This window comes from Amblyomma maculatum, chromosome 1 (genome assembly GCF_055883805.1).
Source record: "Amblyomma maculatum isolate TAMU_Amacu chromosome 1, ASM5588380v1, whole genome shotgun sequence".
Classification (NCBI taxonomy): Eukaryota; Metazoa; Arthropoda; class Arachnida; order Ixodida; family Ixodidae; genus Amblyomma; species Amblyomma maculatum.
The window spans coordinates 401,045,136-401,059,299 of NC_139344.1; positions in this window are offsets into that span (position 1 = coordinate 401,045,136).

A 14,164-nucleotide genomic window follows, 5' to 3' on the forward strand; every position below is an offset into this window, starting at 1 on the left:
TTTCTGAATTCGCGATGGTTTGCTGTATCGAAAAAATTACTCGTCTGGCGATGCACGCTTTCTGCTAGTCGTTCCGGCTAGCCTCTACTCCTCTGTTCTACAATCTATGCACGATGACGTCACAGCTGGGCACTTGGGATTTGCCAGGACTCTTACGCGCATTAAGGAACGTTTCTACTGGCCAAATATGCGTCGAAAGACTCAGCGTTACGTGAACACCTGCGTGCAGTGCCAGCGGTTCAAGCTCCCCACGACTTCTTCGCCGGGCCACTTACATCCGGTGACACCACCGACCACACCATATGAGCAAGTGGGTGTTGACCTCATAGGCCCGTTGCCCCGCTCGTCCAAAGGCAATCGCTGGGTCATCGTGTGCGTTGATCATCTCACGCGTTACTGTGAAACTGCAGCCATCACTTCCGCCACCGCCGCTGGCGTCTCGTTCTTTCTTCTCCACGCTGTCGTCCTCCGTCACGGGCCTCCTCGTGTAATTATCAGTGACCGAGGCCGCCAGTTTACGGCAGATGTTGTGGAGCAGCTTCTGCGCTATTGTACTTGCCAGTTGCGTCACTCTACGCCGTACCATCCCCAGACAAATGGCCTCGTCGAACGTACAAACCGGACACTGACGAACATGCTTGCGATGTATGTTGACTCACGGCACAAGAACTGGGATGACGTGCTTCCTTTCATTACTTACGCCTATAACACCTCGAAGCATGAGACAACTTCCTATAGTCCATTTTTCCTCCTCTACGCCCGTCCGCCTCGACGTACTCTTGACACCATTTTGCCGTTCTCTCTCGACACCGAGCCGTCTGTTTCAAGCACCCTCTGCCGCGCTGAAGAGGCTCGTCGGGTCGCCCGATTACGCACTCGGGCCTCGCAGGACCGCTCTAAGCAGCGCTACGATCGTCGGCATCAGGATGTCTCCTACCTTCCCGGCGACTTAGTGTGGCTCTGGACACCTCTCCGAGAGCTTTGTTTGTCCCAGAAGCTATTGTCGCACTACACAGGCCCATTTATTGTGCTCAAACGCATCAATGAGTTGAACTACGTCGTGTCTCGCCAATGTTCCCAAGGTCGCCCCTCTCGGAAAACACAGGTAGTTCATGTCGCAAGAATGAAGCGCTGCCACTCTCGCTCGGGACTCTGACTGACAATATCAATCAATGCATACAATGATGCGTGTAATGTTTGCAAGCCATCGTAGCTGCCCATAAAATATTGACCACTAAACCCATGATGGATACAATATTGGGAAACCATCTCAACTAGTAGTAAAATATTGACAATCGTATCTCAGAAATATTTCAAGCTGACAGGCCATCAATGATGGCATGATAATATTGATTAATCTATGTAAACATGTATGGTTTTTGGCAAGCCATTACACCTTGTCAGGCAACATCGACCACTGTAATTAGAGATATACAATGTTGGAAAGCCATGATTACTGGCGGGAGGATATTGACCAAGGTATGCTAAGATACATTCGATGCTAACAAGCAATCAATATTGTTATTTTAAAATTCGGCAATGTATGCCATGATAGGTGCAATGCTGGCCAGTTGCCACAGCTCATTGGGCAATATTGCCCACTCGAACCAACAAGTATGCATTGTTGGGAAGCCACTAAGACAGGTGGGATAACACTAACCAATATATGCCAAGATATATTAAATATGGACCAGCCAGCTATACTGACAGGACAATATTTACCATTGTATGCCTTCATTGATCATTTTATCTCCAGATATACACAATGTTGGGAAGCATCTTGATTGGCAGGGGGATAATGGCCAATGTATGCCAAGATATATCCAATGTTAAGAGGCCGTCAATACTGGCTGGACAATATTTATCAATGCATGCCATGATATGTCCATTGTAGGCCAGTGGCCACCACTCGTTGGGCAATATCGACGACTGGAACTGAATACGCATACAATGTTGGCAAGTCACTAAGACCGGTGGGATGATATTGACCAATAAATGCCAAGCTATATTCAATGTCTACAAGCCATATATACTGGCAAGAAAACATTTACCAACGTATAACACGATTCACAAATTTTGGACCAGACATTGATCATGACTGGGTAATATTGCCCATCCTATATCATTTTGTACACAATGTTGGCAAGCAATTCTTTTCGCAAGGTAATTATTGTCCGTTGATAGCCCATGAATGCCAATCAAGAGGGGAACATGTAAATCACGAGTCCAAGAGTGGTCAATGTTATCGCATGGCTGTACCATTATTGGTAGCGCATCGGCAACGCCAGGCCACTGGTGGACCAGACGTCGCCAATCAATTCCCAATATCGGCCCGGGCGCATGTGCTACATGGGTTAGGTGACGCTTATGGTTTAGCTTATGATCATGCTTTATCATTTAGCCTATGGATATGCTCACGGTTTAGCTTATGGTTATGCTTTATAATTTAGGCTGTGAATATGCTTATGGTTTCACTTATGGATATGCTTATGGTTTAACTTATGGATGTGCTTATGGTTTAGCTTATGGTTATGCTTTAAGCGTATCAGACTAGGCTTTTCTGCGTCGTTTAGCGAGACGTTCTCGTTGTTCGGGTGTCTCGGACACACGTTGAGCCTTCAGCCTTTCATTCCTTCGCTCCTTTTAGGCCAACTCCCGTGGTAGCACATCTGTATCGGTAGTATGTATCGGTGGCATGTTTAAGACGCTTCGCGTCTACTCTTATAATAAAGTCATGTTACGGATAGCATGGCGCTATGCTTCCGCACCTAAAAATCGTGGATACTTGGGAGTGAAAGTGAAAAGAGAGGAAGGGGAGCTGTTGTCCTCACCTACATGGAGAAAGCCGGTTTCGTCCTGAACTCCAAGAACGGCCGCTTCGGGGAACGTCAGATCGTTCTGGTTTGGCATCTGGTTGACAAAGATGGTGTTAGGCCAAACCAATTGAATATTGAAGCTGTCAACGCGTCAAAGAGCCCAAGTGTGTGAACGAACTCCGGAGCTTCTTTGTGTGGGACTTTAGCCTTACTTTCGGCGCTTTATCCTAACGTTTGCATTCGTAGCCTACCCGTTGACATGCGTCTTGCCGTAAGATATTCCCTTCAAATAGACTCCGGAATGTGAGTATCCGTTTCGCCAGCCCAAGTTTCTTCTTACCTAGCGGTTCGTACTGCATCATTTGAACGTACAGCTTCCATTGAACTACTCACTGCCGCCAGTGGTATCGGCATAGGTGCTGTGCTCATACAGCAGCATGGCGGGAATAAACAAGTGGTCGCTTACGCAAGTCGCACCTTCAGCAAATATGAACGCAGTTATACTGTGACGCAGCAAGAGTGCCTTGCCGTCGTTTTCAGCATACAGTGGTTTAACTGGTACCTTTAACTGGTACCTTACTTATCATCATTCACTTTGCTGGCTGGTGAATCTGCGCGATGCCTGCGGTAGGTTGGCTCGCTGGGCATTACGCCTTCATAAGTTCAACTTTACAGTATCGTGCAAACATGGTCGCCAACGCGCCGACGCTAACTGCCTCTCGCGGCTCCTTCTCGCGAATACTCTTTGCGATGACGGTAACTTTGACGACTACCTTGCCGCCGTTTCGGTGCAATTTCCGGATGTTGCCATTTTCCAGCGAGAGTTTCGCAAAGATCAAGACTTGGTACTGTTTTTTGAAAATGCTCGTGATCCAGTACCGGAAACTCCTTCTGCATTCGCGATTGCTTGCTCTATCGGAAAAATTACTCGTCTGGCGTTGCGCGCTTTCTGCTCGTCACACCGGCTAGTCTCTACTCCTCGTTTCGACAAGCAACGCACGATGATATTACAGCTGGGCACTTGAGGTTTGCCAGGACCCTTACCCACCTTAAGAAACGTTTCTACTGGCCAAATATGCACCGAATGACTCAACCTTACGCGACATCCTTTGTGGAGTGCCAGCGGTTCAAACTCCGAATGACTTCTCTGCTGGGCCGCTTACATGCGGTGACGCCACCAACCACACCATATGAGCAAGTGGGTGTTGACCTCATAGGCCTGTTTCCCCGCTCGTCCAAAGGCAGCCGTTGGGTCATCGTCTGCGTTGATCATCTCACGCGTTACTGTGAAACTAACGCCATCCCTTCCGCCACCGCCGCTGATGTCTCTTTGTTTATGCTTCACGCTGTCGTCTTCCGTCATGGACCTCCTCGTGTCATTATCAGTGCCCGTGGCCGCCAGTTTACGGCAGATGTTGTGGAACAGAACAGCTTCTGTGCTATTGTACTTCCCAGTTACTCTACGTTTCACCGTACCACCCCTAGACAAAGGCCTCGTTGAACGCACAAACCGGACACTGACGAACATGCTTGCCATGTATATCGACTCGAAGCACAAGAACTGGGATGACGTGGCTCCAATCATTACGAATGCATATAACACCTCGAAGTAACAGAAAACTGCTTATAGTTCATATTTTCCTCTCTACCCCCGTCTGCCTCGAAGTTCTCTCGGCACCATTTTGCCATTCTTTCTCGACACCAGGCATTCAGTTTCCAGCCCCCTCTGCCGCGCTGAAGAGGCTAGTCGGCTCAGCCGGTTACGCAATCTGGCCTCGCAGGACCCCTCTAAGCAGCGCTACGATCGTTGGCACCAGGATGTTTGTTACTTTCCAGGAGATTTAGGGCGCTTCTAGACTGCTTTCTGCAAGCGTGCTTTATTCGAGAAGCTGTCGTCGCCCTACACAAGCCCATTGATTGCGTTCACTTGAATCAACGATCTAAATGACGTGGTGTCTCGCCTATCTTCCCAAGATCGCCCTAAACGGAAAACACAAATTGTGCATGTCTCAAGGATAAGCCTGCCACTCTAGGGACTCTGACTGACAGCCCAGGGGGCTTGTCGGCGAAGGGGAAAATGTCAGGCAGAGCTGGGGAGAGAAAAAGTTAGGGTGAGAGGGTGGAAGATGCTCGCCGTCTGTCCGTTAACGCAGCAGGATAAGGGGGAGAGGTTCCCAGTAAATAAACCTTAACAATACGTTAAAACACGAACAAGGTTATAGGGAGACCCTCAGGTCAAACGCCGATGTTTCGACAAGGGGCTATGTATTCGCCTGGGCGTCCAGACGAAGACAATTCTTCTTCTCGAAATGTTAGCTCATTGTTTATTGTTCGCTATTTCCTTGAAATTAGCGCGATCGCATCTCTGTATTGAAGCGTTATATGGATATATGCTTTAGCAGTTTGATAGGGTATGCTGAGAACATAGTGCGTGAGCATTGCAGCTCCACCACAACCGTTTTTGAGACAAAGGCTTGCAAGGTAGGTAAAATTTCTTTTTCCGCGCCGAATTAAAGAAATTTTATGAAAATATCTGCACTACCCAGAGAAGCCAAAATTGACTAAACACAAACAAAAACATGCATATAATTAATCAGACAACTTTCTGTTATCTACTTTATTATACTTAGTGTAATTCATAACTAAGGTTTGAAGGAAGACGATGTTGAAAGAACGACGAAGTTTCGCTTGCGTGTTCGTGTCTGTGCTGCTCGCTGCCGTCTGGGCTAACTCCTTGCTATCCTTGGCATTCTGAAACACCATGTACGCGACAATATGTGTAAATAGACGGTTGAATAGTGACAGTAATGAAGTGTTGCGTCAGAATTTTGTAAGGCTGTGACCGCAATAAATATTACTCATATTGCTCTTAGCTTTAAGCTCTGGCATTGACAACCTCATCCAAAGAACTGACATGCAGTGACAGGTTGTTTAAAGCTGTTGATGAAAAGGTAGGCCATTAATAATTATGGCAGGAATATTTGCTCCTTTTTGTACCTTTGATTTTTAAAAGAGAAACCTAACTTTTTTTTCTATCTCTATGGACGCTGCGCCTCTTACAGCACCCACTTTTCACTCGCTTTCAGTCAAGGTACAAAAAGAAGGAAATGCGCATGCACTTATAAGGCAGCCTGTCTTTCCATTAAAAGCTGCAAATAACACGCCACTGCTGCTCGGTTCCTTGCAGAGGGTTTTTCATGGGGTTACCTGAGATGCCGAGCAATTGCCGTAATATATAAAGCAACCACTGCAGTGAAAAAAGAGGTAACACTGCATCACTGTAACTACTGCATGCACATTTAATTGACCCTTAATTTCATTGTCTATTCTTATAGACGCTGGACCTCTTGCTATTGGCTTTGTTCAGTAACCGACCGCTTTTCATTGGTTCAATTCCAATCTCTCCACCACTCTCTTGTTGCTCCGAGTGTGATGATTTCACTTTATTGTCCAAATCATACTTTTTTTATCACGTGTGAATGATTTCGCCTACACATGCATGCTTTCTTTTTTTTAGATGCGCCTAGGGAGTGTTTTATACGTAGAAATGGATCGATTGAGTTGTATGGTTGGCGCGAAAACCAACAGTTTGGCACGCCAAGAAGGTATGTGTCCTGTGGTTGGAAGGGAAACAGAAGAACATAATCAGTAGAAAAGCCTGCCCGAAACTTACAAAGATGGCGCAAAAGCGAAATGCAGATCAGGGTGAGTGTTTGATCTCATCTGTTATTCCTCTTCACTTGCTAGGTGATGTGACTATATATGAAGCACCTTAGTGTAACTTTGTGGTACACTCGCTGAAAATTGTGTAGACACTAAATTTTTCTTGTTCGTTTATTTTCAGTGACGCGGGCATTTGAACAAAACGAAGTATTCCACACATTTAATGCCGATAGGCATTCGATGCATAGAGGACCTCATTAATTGTGTTCCTATGTGAACTTGCAATATTTTGTCAAATATAATACTATGTTAAAAATCGACTTTTTCACAGTTAAGCGGAATAACACACACTCTCCATATCATAGCATTAATTTGCCTATAGTTACTTACTGCTCGTTTTAAATTGCATTCTAGCATAGGATACATGGGTTATCTCGTCAACCTATTACCTGAGGAAAAAATTGTAATCCAATTCCTTTTGTGAAATTTCAGCTACAAATAACTGACGGCGGTTGTGACATTCGAAGTAAATTCAGATATAGCACAAGGCATAAAAATGAATTAATATTTTGTATGACATTTTTATTCACCGCACTGCCTAAACCAGTCTGTTTCAAGAGACGAAATGAAAATAAAATGGATGTCTTCGGACAGGAGCAATGATCGAGGGGCTTGACTATTTTTTCAATTAAATGTTTATGTGTGCTGGGCTATTGTATCAACACAAAGGAATGCCCCTTAGGTTTGAAACATGCGGCCTAGTTAAAAAAAAACCGTATCTTTAATGCATGAAGATTCAATGCGCCATCTTCACGCACAAAAAATTTCTTTGTGTACTACGTGGATTTCTGCATAAATTATTCGTTTATACAGACCTTAAACGAACGTGAGCATTTTGACACCAGAATATAAGACGCGCAATAAGCAAATAACATGCGCGACATGCACGCATCTCTTTATCGTCAGCGCAGCCGAAACACGTCATAAAACATCGTGTGCACAAAACTGTTCAATTGCTTTTAATAGACCTACAGTAGTCCAATCTAATTCTTTCATTTCTTTTATATTGTATGCTTGTAACATAACATGTATGTTTTTGTCCGTCTGCTAGGCTCTCGGTTGTGAGCGGCAGTATTGTTAAATAAATAAATAAATAAATAAATAAATAAATAAATAAATAAATAAATAAATAAATAAATAAATAAATAAATAAATGCGATTTCGGCGTGCTCTTGACGAAATACATTCCGCAAAAATGTATTCTCTAGCGGATGCTAAATGTGCAAGATAGCTCGAATTACACATAACAACGCAGCGAATTTTGCAATTAGAAGCGTTTTACACCGTCAATCATAAATTTCTCCATAATATGGAAACGTTGCCTGAACAAATTACGTGGAAAGAACATTTTTTTCATTATTTCGAAGAAAGCTGTGATATCAGAAAGAAATCGCAGTCTTCTTGGAAGGTCTGGGAATAGCTTCCATCTGTAATAACTAAACCAGTGTGGATATGACTTCATAGCTTCATATGACTTCATCAGGATCATAGCTAGGCAAACGATTCCATTATAATTGGCTCTGCAGTCACCGCTACAAACACAGGGCATTTGATGATATGACTGGTAAATATATATGCACAAACTGTGCGCTCGACAATCAGTCAGCAGAAAGCACTCCATGCAATTATACCTATCTTGTCGACTGTATCTAACCATCTCTTGCAACTAAACCAAGAATTTCTTTCTGTGCTCATAGCTAGTGCCTTGTATGCGCATGTTGTTGCATACTCACTTCCACATTATCTATGTACAGAGAAAACATTCTCTAGAGAGTAGGCCCGATATAACTTTGTAACCTTGTTAACTTTCTATACTACATCTTCATCTACGTTTCTACATCTACATGACAACGCACCGGGATGGGTATCCAAAACCTATTACTTGGACAGGGGTACCCCAGGGCTCCATTATCGGAGCCATATTGTTCAACTTGGTCATGATGCGCCCGTCGCCGAGAGTCTGGAACTTGGCACAAGCGCAACATTCGCTATTTATGCCAATAATAATAACATTCGCTATTTATGCCAATAATATTACTGTCTGGACTGAGGCAGCGGATTACGGTGACAAATATTATATGCAGACTGGACTTCAGGCTGCCATACTTTGTCTTGAATATACTCTAACCAAAACGGCCCCGAATTCGCTCCGCATAAAATACTACTCCTTAGTATCGATGGAAAACACAAAACCAACCCCAGTATGCAGATCCATCTTCACGTCAGAGGCAACACCATCACCTCCTCAAATGACAGATCCGTATTCTCCGCGTGCCCATCGCAAGCTGCAACAGTCCCCAAAATTACGAGACACTTTGGCGTGTAAAGTGGTGAAAGGCGAAAGCCTTAGTGCCGCATTCTGCTACGCATTTTTTGCGAATGTGGCGGTGAATGATACTCCGAGTAAAGAGGATGACTACTGTTTCACATTACTCTCTTCCTTTATGGCATGAGACAGCGGAGAATGTTCTCTCCTGTAAATAAATTTCAAAGGACGCTGATGCCTGCTGTACTAACCCTCCTAGACATCTGTGTCAGCTTCTGTTTGATGTGTGGTGCGACATTCGAAGAAGTGGCAAATGAAAGGGGGCACGGACGCCTGGATCGGACGTCCGGTGGGGTCAGATTCGTATGTATATTAATCACCTTGTTGGTTGGTTGGTTCAGTGTCGAACACAACCCGCCTTTCTTTGAGCGCATTAAAGTTTACCGGCGTTCTGTAATTCATCTATACAAAAGGAAAGGCGCAGTATTGTCACATGCGGAATCTCGCTATAATTATTACTGTAGACAAGCAGAATTATGAAGAGCGTTTCACGATCCAGGAGAGAGCGTATGCAGTGGTTTATTGCCATTCAAAAATTGGCTGTAGAACCTCTCGAATGGCTCTCAAGGGTAGAGCCTTTGGTGTCCCTGCGGGAGTTTTAAAGCGACGAGGCCAGTCTAACATAGGCTGACCATGACAGTCATTCATGTTTTCATGCTTTGATCGGAGTTTCCTTTCGTCTTATGTCGTGTGCCAAAGCCAGGCAATAAACAAAGAGAGACAAAATCTGGAGCGTGGCGCGGTGGTAAAGCGCTGGGCTGGGGATCCAAGGGATGGAGGTGCGATTCCCCGCTGGGAGACAAGGTTTATGAAATGTTTTTTCAAGTATCAGAGCCGCCGCAAAAGCTTGACGCTTTATTGACTACAACGATCAGCCATTAAAGTATTTCGCCGTTTAAATGGGTTCATCAGCTGCAGCGCCATTGCCCAGTACTCATCCACACTATTCATCGTCTATACTGGTACGGCGGTGCGCGGCAACATGCCTGCCGTGCGCTGGCCGGAGCAACGGCGGTCGGAAAAATCCTCCAACTGTCCTCCAATCTGTCCTCCAACTGTCCAAGACTCAATTCGCTAATGTCGAACGCCTTCATAACGCAGTACTACGCACTATTACCAGGGCCTATTTCAGGCGCTTTTCTCGAGGTTTTCGGCACATCCTGAGCTACGTCCTTCGCTCAGGGTCATCATCGGAACCACCGCGAGCGACCTGCGGGATCCTGACGCGGATTTTAACCGGATTTTGTCCGCCCCCAAACTAGGTTCGCGACCAACACCTGCGGCTGTTGCCTGCGCCCGTCACCACCGGGCCGAGCTCGCGAATCCGACCTACCAAACGCAGGTAAGCGCTACTCCTGCGGACTCCCGGGCGGGTTTCTTGCATCTGTTGTGGTTTTTCGCCGGACTTGAGAGCTCCGGAATCTTGGAGCCGCGGGGCGCAGCGAACGTGCCTAGGCCTACGAGTCATAATGAGGGTTTGAGCTGAAGGGTTTGGGGTGCGACCTGATAACGGTGAACACCACCGGCAACGCACTCCCTCACCAGAACAGACATTGACCACCCTGGTGCAGTAATTTGCCACATCCTCCCATGATTAGCCCTACAAAACCCCGGCCCTCAGTCACCAACGGCGCTCAGACCTGTGACGCAGCGGGGGGTGCTGAGAATATCTGGCTCCGCTGGACAGGCCGCTGTTCGAAACTGACCCTGGCAACTTTCAACGCTGGAACACTAGCTAGTGAAGCTATTTTAGCAGTGCTATTAGAGGAACTAGAGGGTTTGAAATGGGATGTCATAGGGCTTAGGGAGGTTAGGAGGTGGAGTGAGGCATATACTGTATGAAGGACGGGCATGAACTGTGATATCGAGGTTTGCCGGAGAAGCGAGAACTAGGGGTAGGTTTCCTTGTCAATAAGTATATAGCTGGTAATATAGATGAATTATATAGCATTAATGAGAGGGTGCCGGCCTCGTAATTAGTCTTAATAAGCGGTATAAACTGAAGGTTGTACAGGTCTACGCACCAACATGTAGTTACGATGACCAGGCAGTCGAAAACTTCCACGAAGTTGTAGAATTGGCAATGCGGAAAGGAAAGACGCAGTATACTGTACTAATGGGAGACTTCAATGCCAAGGTAGGGAAAAAGCAGGCAGGAGATCAAGCAGTGGGTGATTACGGCATTGGTTCTAGGAATAGCAGGGGGACTTACTAGTTGAGCTTGCAGAGAGATATAACATGAGAATCATGAGCACCTTCTTCACCAAACGGAAGAACCGGAAGTGGACATGGAAACGCCCTAACGAGGAGACTAAAAATGAAACTGACTTCATAATGTGTTCTAGTCCCACCGTTGTGCAGGACGTACAGATAATAGGGAAGGTGCGATGCAGTGGCCACAGGATGGTAAGGTCTCGAATTAGTCTAAATCTGAAAAGGGAGCGTAAACAACTAGTAAGGAAAAAGTTCATCAACAAATTTTCGATGAAGTAGAGGGCAGAAGAGTTCAGGATCTCGCTACAGAATAGATGTTTAGCTCTAACCTAGGATGACGACTTTAGCCTAGAAGCAATGAACAATAATTTCAGAGATATTACTGAGTGCGCTGTTGAAGTAGGCGGTAGGATAGTTATAAAGGATGCCAGTAAGCTTTCTTAGGAGACGAAGGATGTGATTAAGAAACGGCAGAGTATGGAAGCTTCCAATACAACAGACCACATAGAATTGGCCGAGATATCAAAGCTAATCAATAAGCGCAAAGTGGCCGATATAAGGAAGTATAACATGGAAAAATTTGAGCAAAGCGATGAAGAAAAAATTGAGCATAGGCAAATATCAGATGTATGCGCTAAGGGACAAGGCGGGCAATGTCATCACGAATATGGACAAGACAGTCAAAGTAGCCGAGGAGTTCTATACTGATCTCTACAGCAGCTAGCGGAGTCACGACAATACTTAGATTTGCTGTAGGGAAATGCCGTCAGACGTTCCGCCAGTGTAGAAGGACGGTGTTAAGAAAACATTCGAAACTGTGAAAAGGGGGAAAGCAGCTAGAGGGGATCAGATAACTATATATTTGTTGAAGGACGGGGGGAGGGGGGATATCGTGCTGAAAAAACTGGCCACCCTGCTTAAGCAATTTTTGGTGTCATCAACGATACCGGAACCATTGAAGAGTGCAAACATTATCCTAATTTTATAAGAAAGGGGACGCTAAAGACTTGAAAAGTTACAGACCAATTAGCTTACTGTCTGTTACGTATAAGGTATTTACAGAAGTAATCGCTAATAGCATCAGAGCAACTTTAGACTGCAACCTAACAAACGACCAAGCCGATTTTCGGAAAGAATACACTACTATCGATCATATCCATACCATCAGACAGGTGACAGAAAATGGCTCCGAATATAGCGAGCCCTTATACTCAGAATTCATTGATTACGAAAAAGCATTTGACTTAGTAGAAACCTCGGCGGTCATGCAGGCATTGCGAAATCAGGGGGTAGACGAGCAGTGCGTGAAAGTTCTGGAAGATATATATAGAGGCTGCACTGGAACCATAGTTCTGCATAAAGAAAGTAACAAAATTCCTATAAAGAAAGGTGCTAGGCAAGGAGACACGAACTCCCCAGTACTATTCACAGCTTGCTTAGAAGAAGTATTCAGATATTTGGAATTGGAGCTGTTAGGAATAAGAGCAGATAAAGAATACCTCAGTAATCTGCGATTTGTGGATGACATTCCCTTGCTAAGTAACTCAGGAGATGAATAGCAAAGAATGATTGGTGACCTAGACAAACAAAGTAGAAAGGTAGGATTGAATATCAATATGCAGAAGACTAAGGAAATGTTCAACAGCCTCGAGAAGGAGCAGCAGTTTGCGTTAGGTAGCGAATCACTGGAAGTAGTAGGCGAATATATCTATTTAGGACAGGTAGTATCCGCAGATCCGGGCCATGAACGGTAAATACCAAAGAGAATAAGACTGGGATGGAGCGCATTTGGCAAGCACTTCCAGGCTGTTACTAGCAGCTAAACTGTATCGCTCAAGAGGAAAGTATACAACAGTTGCATCTTACCTGTACTTACCTATGAGGCTGAAACATGGAAGCTAACAAAGAGGGTTCTACGTAAGTTCAATACAACGCAGAGGGCTATGGAAAGAAAAGTGGTAAGGATAACGTTAAGCGATAGGAAACGTGCAGAGTGGGTCAGAGAAATAACTCATGTCGCTGACATTCTAGTGGAAATCAAGAAGAAGAAATGGGCATGGGCAGGACATGTAGCGCGAAGAAAGGACGACCGATGGTCTCTTAGGGCAACAAACTGGATTCCAAGGCAAGGAAAGCGTAGCAGGGGGCGGCAGAAAATTAGATGGGCGGATGAGGTTGAAAAGTTGGCAGGTGTCAAGTGGATGCAGCTTGCACAGGGCCGGGTTAATTGGAAGAATATGGGAAAGGACTTCGCTCTGCAATGAATTGAGTCAGGCTGAGGATGAGGATGATGATTACCGGTCTATCTAAGCACACTTTTTTTGTCTGAACTTGAGCGTTTCACCGCTATTCCACCGCTCTCTACCATTGTTTCCGAGTCAGAGACGCATCAACGACTACGGCTAAAGAAAGGTGTCCAAGGGCTCCGCCTGCTGATCTGAGATCAAGAGCTCAACGACAACACATTATCCCTATATGCATCTCTTGTCCCTTGAGAGATGCCAGTAGTCACTCGCCTCCATCGTCGACCTATACACCGCGATTTTGTCATTCCCCGGGAGCTGCCCTCTGCCGAACACCGGCGAGAGCAAATCTCTGATAAGACTTACATATACACTGAAGCTTCATTTACTAACAAATTTGCCTCTATGGCCTGGGTAAGCGATGACAACCTTTCCGTCTCAGGCACTTATGCCTGCCACCTACCTCAAGGTACCCCTCTTCATTTTGAACTCCTCGCGATTTGGAGAGGCTTTAATCGGAACTGATTCAATGCGCATTCTTACTGACTCGTATAAAGCCAACAGGAGATCACTACTCCTGATTCGCAAGATGCAACTGCTACGGCATACAGCATCTCCTTAAACGCCACAAACTGGAGACCAGAACTGTCTTCATTCAGTAGCCCCAGGGCACACGGACGAATGCGGCCGTACACCCTGTGTACTTTTAACTTAACTCAACTCTTAAGATTTATTGCTACCAAACCGTTCGCAAGTTGTTATGGATCGCGTTCTATTAACATGTTCAAAAAATAATGACCTAAGCGTAATAATATAATTATTGTGGTCTAATAGTGTCAAGT